This window comes from Polyodon spathula, chromosome 23 (genome assembly GCF_017654505.1).
Source record: "Polyodon spathula isolate WHYD16114869_AA chromosome 23, ASM1765450v1, whole genome shotgun sequence".
Taxonomy (NCBI): Eukaryota; Metazoa; Chordata; class Actinopteri; order Acipenseriformes; family Polyodontidae; genus Polyodon; species Polyodon spathula.
The window spans coordinates 382,262-388,261 of NC_054556.1; positions in this window are offsets into that span (position 1 = coordinate 382,262).

Here is a 6,000-nt window from a genome sequence, read left to right on the forward strand (position 1 = left end):
GTCTAGTGATCATAAAAATGTCTGTCTTTGAAACAGACAGACAGACAGACAGAGAGATAGATAAACAGAGAGATAGACCATCACAGATAGTTAGGCAGACAGACAGATCACTAGATAAACAGACAGAAACAGTATATTGACAGACAGACAGACAGACAGAGAGATAGATAGACAGAGAGATAGACCATCACAGATAGTTAGGCAGACAGACAGATCACTAGATAAACAGACAGAAACAGTATATTGACAGACAGACAGACAGACAGACAGACAGAGAGATAGATAGACAGAGAGATAGACCATCACAGATAGTTAGGCAGACAGACAGATCACTAGATAAACAGACAGAAACAGTATTTTGACAGACAGACAGACAGACAGACAGACAGACAGATAGACAGAGACAGAGAGACAGACATCACAGATAGTTAGGCAGACAGACAGATCTTTTATAAAACAGTCAGAAACAGTATATTGACAGACAGACAGACAGACAGAGAGATAGATAAACAGAGAGGTAGACCATCACAGATAGTTAGGCAGACAGACAGATCACTAGATAAACAGACAGAAACAGTATATTGACAGACAGACAGACAGACAGACAGAGATAGATAGACAGAGAGATAGACCATCACAGATAGTTAGGCAGACAGACAGATCACTAGATAAACAGACAGAAACAGTATATTGACAGACAGACAGACAGACAGAGAGACTAGAATAGATCGTCAGATGCTGATAGACAATCACAGATAGTTCTAGTCAGCAGACAGAAGACTACCTAGATCTACAGAGCGTCTAGCCGACTATCTGACCGAGGATAGTCTAGGGTAGACACAGTATGTCTGTCTAGATCTATTTTGTCTGTCAGACCAGAAACAGTCATAGTGACAGTTGACTGGCCCGACAGGAGATCGATAAACAGAGAGATAGACCATCACAGATAGTTAGGCAGACAGACAGATCACTAGATAAACAGACAGAAACAGTATTTTGACAGACAGACAGACAGACAGAGAGATAGATAGACAGAGAGATAGACCATCACAGATAGTTAGGCAGACAGACAGATCGCTAGATAAACAGACAGAAACAGTATATAGACAGACAGACAGACAGACACAGAGAGATAGATACTGTCTCTCATAGAGATAGTGTCTATCAAGATAAGTTAGGTCTGTCTAGTGAGATCATTGATAACCAGTCAGACAAACTGTATGCTGTCTGTCTGTCTGACAGACCGATCTATCTCTGTCTCAGAGAGATCTAGACTGGTAGTGTCTAGACAGACAGATCACTGTCTGTCTAGGACAAATCAGATATTTGTCTGTCTTTGTCAGACAGAAGAGCTGTAGATAGACAGAGTTTAGTCATAGACCATCACTAGTTAGTCTGGCTACTGTCCAAAAGTATTTGACAGACAGACAGACAGACAGACAGACAGGACAGACAGACAGACAGACATACAGATAAACAGAGAGATAGACCATCACAGATAGTTAGGCAGACAGACAGATCACTAGATAAACAGACAGAAACAGTATAGATGACAGACAGACAGACAGACAGAGAGATAGATAGACAGAGAGATAGACCATCACAGATAGTTAGGCAGACAGACAGATCACTAGATAAACAGACAGAAACAGTATATTGACAGACAGACAGACAGACAGACAGACAGACAGACAGATCACTAGATAACGAGATGTCACCATCTATCTTGGTAGTAGGTCTATCAGACAGATCTGTCTGTCTAGTGAGATTATGTATCGTGTCTATCTATCAGTATGTTGACAGCCAGACAGGACAGACAGAGAGATAGATAGACAGAGAGATAGACCATCACAGATAGTTAGGCAGACAGACAGATCACTAGATAAACAGACAGAAACAGTATTTTGACAGACAGACAGACAGACAGAGAGATAGATAGACAGAGAGATAGACCATCACAGATAGTTAGGCAGACAGACAGATCACTAGATAAACAGACAGAAACAGTATTTTGACAGACAGACAGACAGACAGACAGAGAGATAGATAAACAGAGAGATAGACCATCACAGATAGTTAGGCAGACAGACAGATCACTAGATAAACAGACAGAAACAGTATTTTGACAGACAGACAGACAGACAGAGAGATGAATAGACAGACAGAGAGATAGACCATCACAGATAGTTAGGCAGACAGACAGACACTAGATCAAACAGACAGAAACAGTCTTTTGACAGGTCAGACGACAGACAGACAGTCTTCCATAAGCTGATACCTCAGAGAGATCGTCTTTTATAGTGTTGGGACAGACAGACAGGACAGACAGACAGACAGAGAGATAGATAAACAGAGAGGTAGACCATCACAGATAGTTAGGCAGACAGACAGATCACTAGATAAACAGACAGAAACAGTATATTGACAGACAGACAGACAGACAGACAGGAGGATGATAGACAGAGAGATGGACCTCTCACTGATAGTAGGAGGACAGGACAGATCACTCGTCTACGACAGAGAAACAGTACTTTGTCATTTAAAAGTTACTGTCCCCCGTCTACTTCTGTCTCTCAGTTACTTTTAGACTAGCGAAAACAGAGAGATAGACCATATAACACAGATAGTTAGGCAGACAGACAGATCGCTAGATAGACAGAAACAGTAAATTGACAGACAGATGGAGAGAGAGAGGCAGATGAAAAGCAGGATCGCATCTGCAGTGGGGAGATGTGACTTTTAATATCAAAGACTCCTGAATCTATCGAGCGCTTCAAAAAGGGCTGTGCGGCTTCTCAGATGGCAGCCAAGTCTCTCAGCTTTCATGAGAGGGTCAGATATTCAGAAGACACCCCCCCCCCCCGGTCCGCCCCTCATGAGAGGGGGACAGACATCAAAAAGACCCCCCCTCCCTCTCCGCCCTTCTGAGAAGGTCAGACATTCCAGAAGACCCCCCCCCCCTCCGCCCTCATGAGAGGGCAAGACATTCAAAAGACCCCCCCCTCCCTCTCCGCCCTTCATGAGAAGGTCAGACATTCAGAAGACCCCCCCTCCCTCCACCCTTCATGAGAGGGTCAGACATTCAGAAGATCCCCCCCCCCCCCTCCACTCTCGCCCTCATGCGTGTGTCTAACGGGCCGGGGTCTCCCTGGCGCGTTCTCCTCGTTATCAATCTAAAGGTCACACACGTGCAGCATGTATAAAAGACACTTCCAGCTAGTCTAGGGGTTCGATGGAAAGAACTGCCAGTCAAAAACGCTTACTCATTATTGAGAAAGGTGTTTGAAAAGTCTGTAATGAATCCAAAAAAGAGTTTCATCATTCATGACGATACCAAACTGCATTTTATTAAGAGCAGGTTTGCAGTTAATCAAAATCCTGCGGTGAGTTTTATTTGCCTGTGGCGGTTATGAGCTAAAAACGACTCACGTGCCAGCCCTGTGAAATAGAGGAGAGAGGGAGAGGGAGAGGTGTGGATAGAAAGGGAGAAGTAAAGAGAAGGAGGAAGGGAGGGTTGAGGTGGCTTTCCCAGTCAAACCAGGCTATTCCCAGGATCGTTAGCATTCCGTCCAGGGATCTGTGATTCAGCGCTGCAGGACAGTCCTGGAATACCAATGGTGTGGAGGAGAGGGGGGCTGACTCTTTCCACACACACTGAGAGAAACTGCAGTCTGGAATACAGAACAGACATTAGAGAGGGGGAGAGAGAGAGAGAGAAGGAGGGAGTGTGGGGGAGGAGAAAGGGTGAAACACTGCACCTGTACCTCATCGCTAATGCATACCTATTGACCGTTTATCAACATGGAACCAAACTTCACTAAACAGTGAAAAACTGCTGATCAATTAAAACGTATTGACACGGCACAAAATAAATGTGTGTTACCCGATTTCCTGGCCTGTTTTCAATGATTATTCTTGCATGTTAATGATATTGAATCCGCCATCCTAAGAGGAACTGAAAACACGTCCATTCATGTGTTCATGCAGTGCAGGGAGAGGTGGAGTGTCTTGTTTGCCAGATTGTCTCAGGGGGGTGAATTCACCTTCATTCAGGTAATAAAGATGTGTTGAACAGCATTTCTGCTGGAAACAAGTCCTCCCTCCCTCCTCCATCCCAGGCTCCAGGTGCTGCTGTTCTGTCGAGGCCATGGGAGAGAACTGTCTGGATTCATTCATTAAAACATCCACAGAGCCTTGGAGTGGCATGCAAGCCAGCACCACAGTGACAGGTAGCACATGGGGGGGGGGGGGGGGGGGGGGGGTCCCACTACAGGTTGGCACATGGGGGACGGGCTCAGCTACACTCACCTGAGCCCCACTCACGGACATGGCTAGCCAATCAAAGGCTGAGACCCATTGGGGCTGTCCAATCCGTCTCATGTCTCACCTGACTGGCTAGCCAATCCTTCATAGTCCAAGTCTGTCTTTCAGCCTCCTTTTGCCTCCTCTTGCAATGCTGTGCCTCGCTCTTTGAAGTGCGTGTGCTGGTTTGGCACTGGAAGGGTTAAAGGAATGCGCGCTTCCCCTCTGACTGGGCAGGGCCACTGCACCAGGCTGGTTTTGCACTGAGCTCTGATGCACTTAATCCTCTGCCAGGTTTACTGCACACCACACACACACTGGTTTATTAACCCACAAACAAACTGACTGGAATCCACGCGAGAGGAGCGGAGTGCAGGAGCTGCCTGCTGAGCAAATTGAATTGTTGGATTGTTTTATCTGACTATCAGTCAGGCTGGTAATTCAGCTTGCTGGCTGGCTTTGTCTCCTTGATTGGGTTTTCATTTCCATTTTCAAGAAGCAGGATTTCAGTCCGTGTTGCTGTGATGCTCTCAGGATCGAGAGAAAAGCAATCCACTCATCTTAATGAAGCAGCTCACACAAGCCACACTCACTTTGCATGCTGATTAAAAGCAATTCCTCTGGGGTTTAGAGGGCCGTTGAAAAAGGATCTCTGGATTCCGGGGCCCCTGGCCCTGGACTTTAGCTAACAGACAGGGCTGCCCTCCCTGGCCCTGGACTTTAGCTAACAGACAGGGCTGCCCTCCCTGGCCCTGGACTTTAGCTAACAGACAGGGCTGCCCTCCCTGGCCCTGGACTTTAGCTAACAGACAGGGCTGCCCCCCCTGGCCCTGGACTTTAGCTAACAGACAGGGCTGCCCTCCCTGGCCCTGGACTTTAGCTAACAGACAGGGCTGCCCTCCCTGGCCCTGGACTTTAGCTAACAGACAGGGCTGCCCTCCCTGGCCCTGGACTTTAGCTAACAGACAGGGCTGCCCTCCCTGGCCCTGGACTTTAGCTAACAGACAGGGCTGCCCTTAGCTAACAGACAGGGCTGCCCTCCCTGGCCCTGGACTTTAGCTAACAGACAGGGCTGCCCTCCCTGGCCCTGGACTTTAGCTAACAGACAGGGCTGCCCTCCCTGGCCCTGGACTTTAGCTAACAGACAGGGCTGCCCTCCCTGGCCCTGGACTTTAGCTAACAGACAGGGCTGCCCTCCCTGGCCCTGGACTTTAGCTAACAGACAGGGCTGCCCCCCCTGGCCCTGGACTTTAGCTAACAGACAGGGCTGCCCCCCCTGGCCCTGGACTTTAGCTAACAGACAGGGCTGCCCCCCCTGGCCCTGGACTTTAGCTAACAGACAGGGCTGCCCCCCCTGGCCCTGGACTTTAGCTAACAGACAGGGCTGCCCCCCCTGGCCCTGGACTTTAGCTAACAGACAGGGCTGCCCCCCCTGGCCCTGGACTTTAGCTAACAGACAGGGCTGCCCCCCCTGGCCCTGGACTTTAGCTAACAGACAGGGCTGCCCCCCCTGGCCCTGGACTTTAGCTAACAGACAGGGCTGCCCCCCCTGGCCCTGGACTTTAGCTAACAGACAGGGCAGCCCCCCCTGGCCCTGGACTTTAGCTAACAGACAGGGCTGCCCCCCCTGGCCCTGGACTTTAGCTAACAGACAGGGCTGCCCTCCCTGGCCCTGGACTTTAGCTAACAGACAGGGCT